General features: G+C 35.5%; 1 protein-coding gene and 1 long non-coding RNA gene across 4 annotated transcripts in view; one reads left to right on the top strand and one right to left on the bottom strand.

Annotated features, from left to right (window-relative positions):
- The window catches only part of FYN (FYN proto-oncogene, Src family tyrosine kinase), a 233,778-nt gene that overhangs the window by 112,349 nt on the left and 108,933 nt on the right, over positions 1-12,496 (bottom strand). The gene's annotated exons all lie outside the window — the stretch shown is intronic.
- On the top strand, positions 2,710-6,752 carry LOC116423154. The gene is made up of 3 exons (XR_004233634.1): positions 2,710-3,207; positions 3,732-3,782; positions 6,663-6,752. It is a non-coding gene; the product is annotated as an uncharacterized LOC116423154 (long non-coding RNA).

Here is a 12,496-nt window from a genome sequence, read left to right as displayed (position 1 = left end):
AAATGCTTACTTTCATCACCATCTCTGCTTTGGTCTTACTATCTAAATCCAAGGTGAGGGTTAAATTCAATGAGATAAATTCTAGATCCTAGTAACAAAAAAAATCATGTAATTTCACCTCTGCATTTGTCTCCTTTTTTTCTCACTTTACTCTATGATCCTCTTATTATGTGTTAAGCCGGGTCTCTGTAGCAGCTACATAAATATGAAATCAATGGATCAATCAATAAACAAATAAACAAAGATATTTTCCCTCTGTGATGCTTGCTGGCTGTAGTCTGAAAGGAAAGGCTGTGCTAAGACTATCTATGTGGATTGGCCCCTCATCACTCTCCAGTCAAGGGCAGCTGGCCCCTCCTCTTCTGGAAGCTTATTTCTTGATCCCAATCAGCACACGATGTAGCAGTGTGTGTGTTTCTCTTGAAAGAGAAGGTGTGTGTGTGTGTGTGTGTGTGTGTGGGTGCAATATAGAGATACATATATATTTTCCCCCTTTTAATCAGGAACCAAACATTATATTTCTAGGAACCTGCCCTCAGGCAGTAGAAGTGGCAATTTTATAATGTAATTTCAATTATGGGTGTTTATTTTTCCCCTAGTAAATAATTGAAAATAGAATGGCTTCCCTTCACCCAGCTATTGGTTTCTTGAAACTAGTATTTTCCTCTCTTATTTATGGCAAATTGTGTAGATGGCAATGTAATCATTAAAACATTTTGCATTTCTACTGATTTCATGTTCTGCATGTACTGTGGGTCAGATCTCATTCCAGAGAATCCCAAGAGACTGCGGAAATTCCTTTGTCCTTATTGTTGAGGAAGTGGGCCAAACAGGAGGAGAAAAAAAAAGAGAGAGAAAGGTCAAAGCATAGCACACAGTTGTCTTATGATTAGGCTAGAAAAAGTAGTTGAGGGGAGGGTCTGAAAGAACAAGAGAAAAAGAGAGGAGACAAAGGGGATAGGGAATGAAAAGGGACATGAGAATCCTTTGGAGACTGGCATCCGATTTCGATTAAAATTTAATTCTAATGGCAGCCCTGCTTTAAGCACAACAGTAGTACCTTTACAGTTTAGAGTGACTAATGTCTTTTTTTGTGGAGAGAACCAGTAAGGTCCGAGAACAGATAGGACCTTAATTGTTCAGAGGTCTAAAAATACCATTTTTCTCTCATTTCCCCAAACACATGTGATCCTGCTCATCAAAGAAATGAGGTAGCCAGAATGACCCTCATGGAGAAATCAACCTAGATTTTGAAGGCAGAAAAATCCCTTTGTAGCTTAACTTCTGAGCTAGAGAAGGCGGAGAGAGAAACAAAATTTTACTGTGCACTATTATGCTGGAGTAAGTTCTCAGCCCCCTCCATGCTCACCCTTTATGAATAGTTGGAAAAGCTCCATCTTTGCTTCCCCAGAGGATGGAGCAGCTGCAGCTGCAAATACAGGTTCAGCAGCCGTTATCCTCCCGTTAAATGTTTGCTTTTAAATATTACACTGGCATAACAAAAATAGCTGCCACATTTGTGTGCAGAGAGCTTCTATTTGCATAATGCCCACACCTGTGGGGTGGTAAGGATTTAAGGGAAAAGAGGCTTTAATTCCCATCTTATCGGATTCAGTGGACCATTCATTGCTTATTCCAGAAGGTCCCAATAGACTGACGCAGTACTATGGAGCTCTTCTGCAATACATGTCACATCTTTGGTTTTCATTGTCTATAAGGCAGATGCAGGTAGAGAGATTTTACATTTGGGGAAAACAGAACAGAATAGAACAAAAAACAGAAGGAAACAACTTCTCTGTAGACATCAAAATTTTCCTGGTCTTTGGGAAGAACACTCAGGCATAGATTTTTTTTTTTTTTTTTTTAAATAAAGGATAAAGAATGCTAGCAAACTATTTGCTCTCCCAGAGGCACTTTATCCTAGGGGATAGGAGGCTAACCTAAGAATTAGACCTTGATTCAGGTGTCTGTCTCTCTGTCTCTCTCTCTCTCTAAGACAACCCGAAAGACCATAAATTGCTAATATATTGTTGCTAATATTGATCAATCGAGGCAATTTCTACACTGGGAATCCTCCACATTAATTGAATCATTTTCCATTAATAAAATCACAGAATCATATGCTAATATGAAATCTGATCTTCATAGACAATCTTCTGGTCTAGAAACTAAGATCCTGAATTATATATCAGTGGAGTTAATTTTGTGACTTTTTTGTCTTGACTTTTTCATCTGTCAAGCAGAGATAAAAATATTTGCCTTGCTTAATTCATGAAGCAACTGTGAGGGTAAAACAAGGATAATGTATGTGAAAATATTTTTTTAAAGAGGGGGAGAATATTTTTAAATTTTGCTTCATGTGTTGCAGTAGCCCCCAAATTCATCATCTTAGCAGCCAACCTATGCTAATGAGCCAAGGTGGTATCATCTGTTTAATGTGCAGCTTTTTTCTGCACCCTATGCATTAGTAGAAGAGGTACTAGAATGGGAGTCAAGAGATCTGATCTAACAGGCAGTGAGAAAAGAGGCATAAAAGGATTCAAATTCTCTTTATAATATTTACCAAAATCAGTTTTCTCATTTGTAAAATGGAGATAATGATGCATTGTCTGTTTTGAGGTTCAAATAGGCTAAAGGACAAAGTTCTTCTAACCATAGCACATTATATAAATGTCATTATTATTCACTAATTAGGTGACCTTGTACACTTGATTTCTCAATTTCAAATTCTTCATTTGTAAAATAAGGGAACTGAGCTAGATCTCTCTGGTCTCTTCTAGATTGAAAACAAATACTATTTACAATAAAAAAAAAAATCTTAGAAGACAGATCTATAAAGGAAAGATGTTTTTATAATTATAGGTTCCCCCAAATGGACTATATGTAAAGTAATAAGTGACTGATCCAAGTGCATTTCCAAAAAGAAGTAACCATATGGAGATGTTGCAGAGATTTTTGTTCAAACACAGGTTAGACTTAACTTTGATGTTTTATGATTCTGAGACAATATAGCCTAGCTACCTTTCATATTTATGCTGAATCATCACTATATTTTAATTTCCTCTACAAAGACTTTCTAGAGAGATGAGGAAATGGGCCAGCACTAAACAAACAGTACCTGCTTACATGAAGACAATGTGAACTCATCATTGTGGGGAACTCTCTAAATGGGAAATCCTTTCACCAACAAAGAAGATAAAGAGTTGCGTAAGTCATAGAAAAGTGGGTAGATAAATAGTAACAGTCAGGGGTGAGATTTGAAACTTGGACTTTCTGATTCTATTGTCTCTTTAACATGTGACAATTTTAAATTTTTAATGAGGATTAAAGTAGACAATTGAAATTGTGGGGACAAATCTGGGAAAGCTTTATAGGTGTGTTCTGCTGTTAGAAAATAGTCTGTACAAAAATCTGAACTTAGGATATATACATTTACTTGCTAAAGGATTCACACCAGGACATGATTAAATAGGAAGCCCTCCCTTTTTCCTATTTAGAATAGTATCCAAATTAAGAAAATTTGCTTTACCCCGAACTTTCAAGGATCTCATCTATCACTAAAAGTAGGCACTCCAGGAGGTAAGGAAAACAGGTTGTAAAATTTAAAAACACTATAAAAATGTAAGTTATTACTATTAAACCAGCTTAATTCATTCCATAAGGAGCAATCTAAGAATAGGCTTGGCTAAATTCACTTACCTTGGTAGGTATTAACTATCTTTATTCAATAGGAGAATAACATAACAAAATACCAAGACTGGATATAAAATGAAGAGGCAAATGTGAGTATGACAAAATTATTTTTTTTTTCCTCCATGAAACAAATATCCCCCTGGCTCTGGGGCTCTATCCTACATGCATCCATCTCAAGCACAAAATAGATGGATCCTCCATAGGTTCAGTTATATTAGGGAAGAACCTCCTCATTCTCAAGTGTCTTTTTGAAGTCTGTATAGAGAAGCAGAATAGAAGGAAAACAACTCCTAAGAAGGAATCACAGGTTCATAGATTTACAATTAGAAGGGACCTTAGAAGTTGTCCCATCCAACTTCTTTTATTTTTGCCTCATTTTTCCTTAGACAAGGAAACAAAGGCATTGAAAAATTAAATGACTTAGGCCTGTTCACACAGGAGGCTCTTAATAAAGTTTGTTGATTGAATTACTAAAAAGAAAAATCAGGAAATATTTCAGATGCTGCCAAATTTAAAGGTGGGGCATTAAAAAATCCCAATAAAATCAGAATAAGTTCCCAAAGATCTGAAAGGGACATAACAAGCATTGCTTTCTAACTGCTTTCAAAAAAGCAAGTATTTCAATCCACAAGAGGCATGATTGTGGGTAAACAGATAAGAGAAGGTAAGGATTCAAAAGCCAGTTATATTCAAAACCCAGAGCAATTCACCAATTACAGAGCCTGAGAAAAACGCCAGGAGGTCAAGGTTCATGGAAATGTCACTTGTATCATTTTAGTTTGCTCCAGATCCGGGAAGGACAGTTTTGTTTTGTTACATGGGAAGTGGAAACACGAACCTCAAAAAGAGCTAAATTTGTACATAGAACAATTCTTGTTTATGTCATGGATTCTTCGAGGAGTCTGTTGATACCTACGGACCCCTTCCCATAGTGTTTTTAAATGCATAAAATAAAATTTAAAGGATTACAAGGGAAGCCAATTATATACAGTTATCAGAACAAAAAAAGTTCAGAGTCATATTAATTATAAAGCTTGTTCTATGTGCCAGGCACATAGAAAGCACTTTATCAATATTATTTCACTTGATTCTCACAACAACACTAACCACTAACATAGAAAAGATCCCCAAGAACCATGGTATAGAACGAAGTGAGCAGAATTAGAATAATTTATTCAATAATAACAACATTTTAAAGAAATGCAACTTTGAAATGCTTTAGGATTCTGGCCAATAAATACTTTGATAACCTTGAGTCCAAAAAGATGAAGATGAAAAAGGCTAGAGATATGATAAAAATTCAAGAGAATATATTTTTAGACATAGACAATGTTGTAATTTTTTTTTGCCAGACTATATATGTAATCAGAGCTTTCTTATTTTTAAATTGTTCAGTGGGGGGAAGGAGAGAGGAACAGGGGATGGTAGTACACTATAAAAGAAAACACCGTATTTTGAAAAATAATAATTAATGCTATGTCTACTTTTATTATAAATTCATATTCTATTGAATGGGGGGGGGGGAGCAACTAGGTAATATTGTGGATAGAGTACATAGAGACCCAAGTTCAATTACAACCTCAAACATTGAGCATGACCTCAGGATCCAGTTTCCTCATCTACAAAATGGGGATAATAATGGTACCTACCTCCCAGGATTGTTATGAGGATTACATAAGATAACGATTGGAGCTTTCAGCACAGTGCCTGGCCCACAATAAGCACTATATAATTGTTAATTATATATATATATATAATGATATATTAAATGACATGACATGATATTATATTATATTATACCATGCTATATAATATTATATAATACATCATGTCATGTTATATCATCATATAATATATCATGTCAAGTTATATCACGTTATATTATGTCACATTGCCTCATATTATAATATTGTGTATTAGGTAGCTTGGTGGTGAAGAGAAAAGACCTTAATTGGAATCTTGTTTCAGTCAAGTAACCTTTTTATGCCTCACTTTTCTCATTGTAAAATGGGGTAATGAAAAGCACTAACTCCACATATCATAGTTGTGAGCATCAATTGAGTCAACATGTGATAAACTTTAAAGCTATCTACAAATGCTATTATTATAGTTATTTAAAGATTAAAGGTGGGTTTTGTCTATTAACATTCTTTTCCATTATTATTTATTTAACTCTTTTATTTACTCTATGTTCTAGCCTGTACTTTGCTGGGTCACAACTAGCTGATTCCCCTAGTTTTCTTCAAGTGTAATCACTTCCTTCAAGGGGTAATTTCCTGATCCTGTGTTGGTTATTAGTGCTCTTCTCCATGTCCCAGAGTTCTAATTTTGAAAATGTTTTATATTCCATATCTGTGAGAATTCTATATTTCCCTAGTAAAGTATAAGCTCTTTGAGGACAGGAATTTGTATTTTAAATCCCCATTATCTAATAGAGTGCTTGACATAAAACTTAAAAATAGTTGCTGATTGATTCACTTTGACCAATTGTTTGACTTTCTCAAAACATTTGATAAATGCTAGCTGTTATGTTATCATCAGATTTTTGATGCATAACCAGGTATTTAATAAATATTTGTTGATTGATATCTATGTAACAAAGTATTATTGTGTCATAAAAATGATAAATATGAATACAAAGCAATAAAGAAAGAAATTTACATAAAGTAATTCCAGAGGCCCAGAATCAGGACAAACACAGACTAAAAAGCAACAAAATTTTAAGTACATAAATGGCAAAGGAATCACAGGAAATAAGCAATTATTTACTATTTTAATTCCCTTTTAGCCAATTCTAAGTAGTTTAAGTGAAGCCTTTTTTTAAGATTTTATTTTATTCCTTATTTTTCTCATTTGATTGTTTGGGAGATGCTATGTAAATTTGTAGTTTAAAATAGCAAATACCTTCAAAAAGTTTGATTTTTCCTTCTTTTGCAAAGTTTTTCACTTCCATTTGAATTCTGTTTTAGGAAGATTCTGAAGATCATTTGGAAGGAGAAGAGATACCAGACATCCAGGTCTTTTCTCAAACTAAACTCTATTGCAATTTCATTGTACTGGCCACATTGTTCAAATATCAAATGTACACTTGCTTAAAATACTATTTTATGGAGAATTCATACTGGGCAAAGGCTCTACATAGTGGTCAGAAAAAGTAATACAAGGAAATTCTCAAGGTCACCCTCAAGAACTTTAGAATTGATGGCATGATATGGGAGACACAGGCACAGGACTGCCCAGCATTTCGTTCCCTCAACAGAGAAGGTGCTGTGCTCTCTGAGGAAAGTAAAATTGAATTAGCTCAGAAGAAATGTGAGATGAAGTTATGAGAGTCCAACCCAAAATTTCACAGGGACTATGTGTCTGACCTATAGCAGAGCATTCCTAGCTTATATTGGTCTGGTCAGCCACACTAACTTGATTCTAACATAGTATTGTTGTTTTGGTTTTCTTTAAGAGCAAAGGCCAATAACCAACCAACCATTCCTTATTTTTCTCATTTAATTATTTTTGAGAGATGCTATTCAATTAGTATTAAAAGAAAAGTTTTTTATAAAGGAGAAAAAGCTTCATTTTTTCTTCTTTTGCATAATCTCAATTTACCCTGGAAATGAGGGGCCGTTAGATTTTCATGATTATATCAAAATATCTGAATCAATAATTCTCTTCATCATTGCCGACTGCCTACCCTTTTTTGTTGGACTACTTATTCCGGTTCAAATGGTCTCATTGTTACATGGTTTGAAGACACACACTGAAAACATAAAACTCCCTGCTTTGTGAAAGTCCTGATTTGATTCCAAGCCTGTTGGATAATTGTGCTTTAAAAAAATCTGGCAGGCTTCTTGCTTTCCTTGGGGATTTTCAGTCTTCCAGAAACAACGCACCCAAGGTGCTCTTTGGCTGCCTCATTTTTCTGGAGCAGCTTCTTAGTAAATGACATCTTAACTTTTACATCACATCATTGCTATTCCTTGGGCTACCATAGTCCAAAGGGAAGGGGGGGGGGAAGGGGGGAGGACAGGACTTATAAACAAACAGAAAACAAAATGACTTTCTTTGATTTCCCAATTTACATATCTTAAAGCCATACATTTCAATCAGGTCAGAACAGGAGATGCTGCTATTGAGTATTGTATCTAATATGAAATGTAATTATTTCTTAGAAGATGGCTAATTAGATCAACTTGGGCTACAGCTGGTGGAATCCATATTAATTCAGATAGCAGTTACAGTAAAAGACTTCTCATAAATAAGAACCATTCAGAATACTATCCGCAGGAAACAGCTGCAGCTGGCAAGTGAACTTTTGACATCCAGGAAGTGTAGAAGTGTACAGAGGAAGGCAAGAAACTTAATGGATCACACACTGCAGCTTTATCTGAGCCAGGGCTCAGACTCTCTATTTGAGAGTGTAATTTTGCAAAAGATTTTTATGTCTTAAGTACTGCTGATATCAGGTGAGTTTGCTTGGAAAAACAACCATAGTGTAGACTGCCAGAGTCAAAGGTCCTAGGTTCAAATCTGCTACTTGTTCAGTTACACCTGACTCTTCATGACTCCACTTTGGGGTTTTCTTGGCAAAGATACTCAAGTACTTTCCCATTTCCTTCTCTTGTGGGTCAAGGCAAACAGGCTAACCAACACAGCTAGTGAGTGTCTGATCACATCTGAAGTCAGGTGTTCCCGACTTCCACTCCAGCATTCTTTCCACTGAGCCACCTCACTGCCACCATTTAATTATCTGACTTTGGGCAAATCACTTCAACTCTCTGGGATATTTGCAAATATTTGTTGAATTTGATGGGGTTTTTAACTTAGTGGCTCTGAACATTTTTTTTTATTATTATTAACTTTATTTCAATAGAATTTGTTTTAAAATTTATGCATTTAAAATATTATTCTGATAAGGGATTGACAAGTTTCATAAAAATGTCAAAGGTAATACACGACACAAAAGAAGTTAAGAAGAGCTGAACTAGATCACTTTTAATATTGTGCCATAGATAAAGAGGTATGTGTGTGTGTGTGTGTGTGTGTGTGTCTAAGAAAGGAATGTACATGCTAAACTGTTAAAGATTTTTTCTTGAGGTTTTACACTTAGACTAGGACTTTAAAAAATTTTTCCCACTCATCATGATCCCCTTGTGCTTGAGAAATTTTTATGTTACCCTGGATAAATAGGCACAAAAAATGGGCATACAAATCAAACATTTACTGATAATAAATCACAATTTTGTGACCCCACCACATTCATAAGATTACAACCCACAGTTTAAGAAGCTGGACTTTAGAGTATAAAGTCAGAGCTATTCAACCAAAGAGAATGAAATCTTAGCACAGATTAAGTTCATAAAGGGATGATCTTGTTGTAAGTAAAGGAATGAAAGGGGCTACTAATAAAATAAGGTCAGTAAGATGTGAAAATTATATAACATAACAAAAATAGTAATGTACAATGGAAAGAGCTCTTACTTTGTAACAAGAGGATCTAGATTCAAATCCTTCCAGTGACATTACCTATGTATCCCCTATGCAAATCATGATCTCTGTTTACCTTAGTTTTCTCATCTGTAAAATGGGGATAATAACAACTACCCCTCTGGATTGTTGTGAGGTTCAAATAAGATTGGCTGTCAAGCTTTTAGCATAGTATCTGGTAAGCATTCTACAAATATTATAATTCTCATTATTATTATTATTGGGCCTGAGTTTTGTCATCTCTAAAGACAGGATGACCGGAGATAGCCCTTGATTCAGTGGGAGACCTTGACCTTTTAAAACCAAAGTCTTTAACAGGTTTCAGTTTAAGTGACTAACAATCAGTGATTAAGGCTAGCAATGATGCAGAGAATGGCTTCTTTTATCTAGTGAAAATAGAAAAAAAATCAAATTGAGAGAGGAACCAAAACAAGTCTTTCTACCCCCTAGCCTAATATTCTGTCTATCATGTTAGGTTGCTTTCTAAATAACTTATGGTTTAAGAAAAGTAAGCTAGATTTCTTTTTTAAGGGCCATACCTTAAACCAAAATCACTCTGATTACCATCAGTTCCTATTAAGCTCCTTGAAGGGAGGGACTTTCTACAGACGATGAAACTGAGGTGCAGAAAGGTAATTTGTGGCCACACAACTTTATTGGAGTAGGATTTAAATACTGGCCTGATCAGGCTAAAATTTTAGTGTTCTTTCTATTACATTTCATAGTTTCTTATGACATGCATATAAGAAGTGAGAGAGCTAGATTGTGTGAGAGATAAAAGATATACACAAGGACATCACTCACATGCACAAACTGTTCAGAGATTCAGAGAAAGAGCTTCTATCTTTATTATATCCGTTACAGTACAGATAGCCCTTCTCTAGTGCTTTTACAGAAAATGATAGACAAAAATGAATCCATCACCATTTATTGAGGGAGTGTAATGTTCTCTTCTCTAAAATATAATCGTTCTCTGGGAGCAGGTTTCTTGGGGGGGCTTCTGGGAGTAGCCTTCCTTTTGGTTCAATGTAATAATCACCTCAAATGCAACCAAGAATTAAAAGTTCAATCCTTTATTGTCTCCTTCAAAATAGCCCAGTTAGCTTTCTTAGAGGCCTATCTCTCTCCTTGGTTCTGAGAGCTCTTGCCGCTAGTCCTTTGTCTCTCCAGCTTCAGCCCCTAGCTCCCTCCGAATGTCTCCAGCCAGCACAAAGGTGGAAGTTGGAATGAATCTGTCTTCTCCTCCTCTAGTGGGTTTGTCTTTCTGACTTGTGAATCTCCTGGACTTGTGAATCCTGACTTATGAATCTCCTGGAGTGAGTCCTGACTTGTGAATCTCCTGGAGTGCCTATCAATTCCAGTGACTTAGCAACTTGTAAGAATCATAACAAGGGAGGATTTTGTGTCAGGCACTTTGAGTTACAGAGACAGAAATGAAACTTGCTTCTGTCTTCTAGGAGTTTACATTTCACTGGGGAGTGGAGACAACATGTATATAACAACAATAACTAGCATTTATATAACAAGACTTGCAAAGTCCTATACAAATATTATCTTATTTGATCCTCAAAACAATCCAAGGAAGTAGATGCTATTATCCCAATTTTACTGATGGTGGAACTTAGATAGACAGAGGTTAAGTGACTTGCTCAGGATCATATAGCTAGGAGGTGTCTGCAACTGGATTTGAACTTCCATACCAGGTTCAGTGTTTAATGTGCTGTAATACAGACTGCCTGTATTACATATATTAATGTATTGTACATGTATTATGTAATGTACATGTATTAATATAAAGTTGTTTGGGGGATTGAGTGGGAAGGATTAGGAAAGATGTTATATGGAAGTTGATTTACTTTTGTTTTGGGATTTTTTTTGGGGGGGGGAGGGAGAAGAATAAGAGAAAGAGGTACAGAGAAAGTATATTTCAGACACAGGCAATGCCAAGTGGCTTAGAAGGGAAATGGACTGCAGTGTATGAGATTTGTCCGTGTATGTGTATGTGCAGTGTATGATTCCTCTCATAGGAGAGGGATCGGGCTGGACCTCAGAGTATGTGAAGGGGAGTAATGTGTAACCAGGTTTGAAAGGCGGATTGAGGCCAGATTGTGAATGGCTTTAAAAGTAAATAAAAGAGCTTATATTTGACCCTAATGACAACAGCAAATTATTGAAGCTTATTGATTAGGAGAGCGTTATGGTTATGGCAAGCACTGAGGTTTAGGAAAATCACTTCAGCAGTTGTGCACAGGATAATTTGGAGTGGAGTGAGACTTAAGATAGGGAGATCAATGAACATGGATTTACTGATGGAAACAGTATGACACCAATGAGATCAGGCCTACTTAATTATTGAAATATCCTCAACATTACAACAATATATGCATTTATTTAAAATGCACAGATCTAAGCTCCCTTTAGAAACTGATCATTGGGCTTTTGTAGCAAAATTGTGGATTTCATATGACAACATCATAAGTCAGCAGGGGAAAAAAAAAGAATATCTCTTAATACATATACCAGGAATATAATAAATGACAAAACAAAAAAGATTCTAAAGGATCCTAAAAAATTAGAATAGATCAATTATTTTTTTTTTGTTCTAGTTTTTTTTTTTTTTTTTTTTCCTTTTGCTTTTCAAGGATAATTATTTGTTGAAAGCATTCTGGTCTACCAGTAAAATTACATAAAGCTTAGAGCATTTGCAAAGTTCAACCATGTTTTTAAAGGGTGAAGAAAAAAAAAGTAACAAAGAAAACAAATGACAGGCTGCATTTCAGCATGAAATGCTCTCTAATTCGGGATTTGTTTTTACACTTAAGAGTCTACTAAAACAACAATATCATAAAGTGTGATCAAAGATTAAATAGTGGAGTCCAAAGTTGAGTAATGATCTTCAGAGGTCACTTGTGGAAGATGTGACCCAATAGGGATTTCTTAAAGTGTCTACATTTGAAGAGCTTCAGAAAACCTTAAAATTAGAAATTCCTCTATCTGCAGTCCTCACATCACATATTTTTTCCCTTATATTTTAAATACTTCAAGGTATCAAATTTCAGCCTGATCTCCTGTTTGGCAACTAGTGGCCATGCTCACTTTTACCAAGTCTGAAACCATTAAACTTGTAGACTGATTTCAACCAACACAATCTCTGCCCAAAACACTGAAAGAACCAGACCAAGGTCTTTAGGGATGGATTCAAGCTTCACTTATGTATTGTTACTAAACAACAATAACAAAAAGTATTGATGAAGGAAATGAATGTTTGTAGATCCTTAAAATAGATGGGGAGGCGGGACTGAGGAAGAGGAACAGGAAGTAA

Source organism: Sarcophilus harrisii, chromosome 4 (assembly GCF_902635505.1).
Source record: "Sarcophilus harrisii chromosome 4, mSarHar1.11, whole genome shotgun sequence".
NCBI classification, from domain to species: Eukaryota; Metazoa; Chordata; class Mammalia; order Dasyuromorphia; family Dasyuridae; genus Sarcophilus; species Sarcophilus harrisii.
The sequence above is the reverse complement of the archived record's forward strand: the minus strand, read 5'-3'. Positions and strand labels throughout refer to the sequence as shown.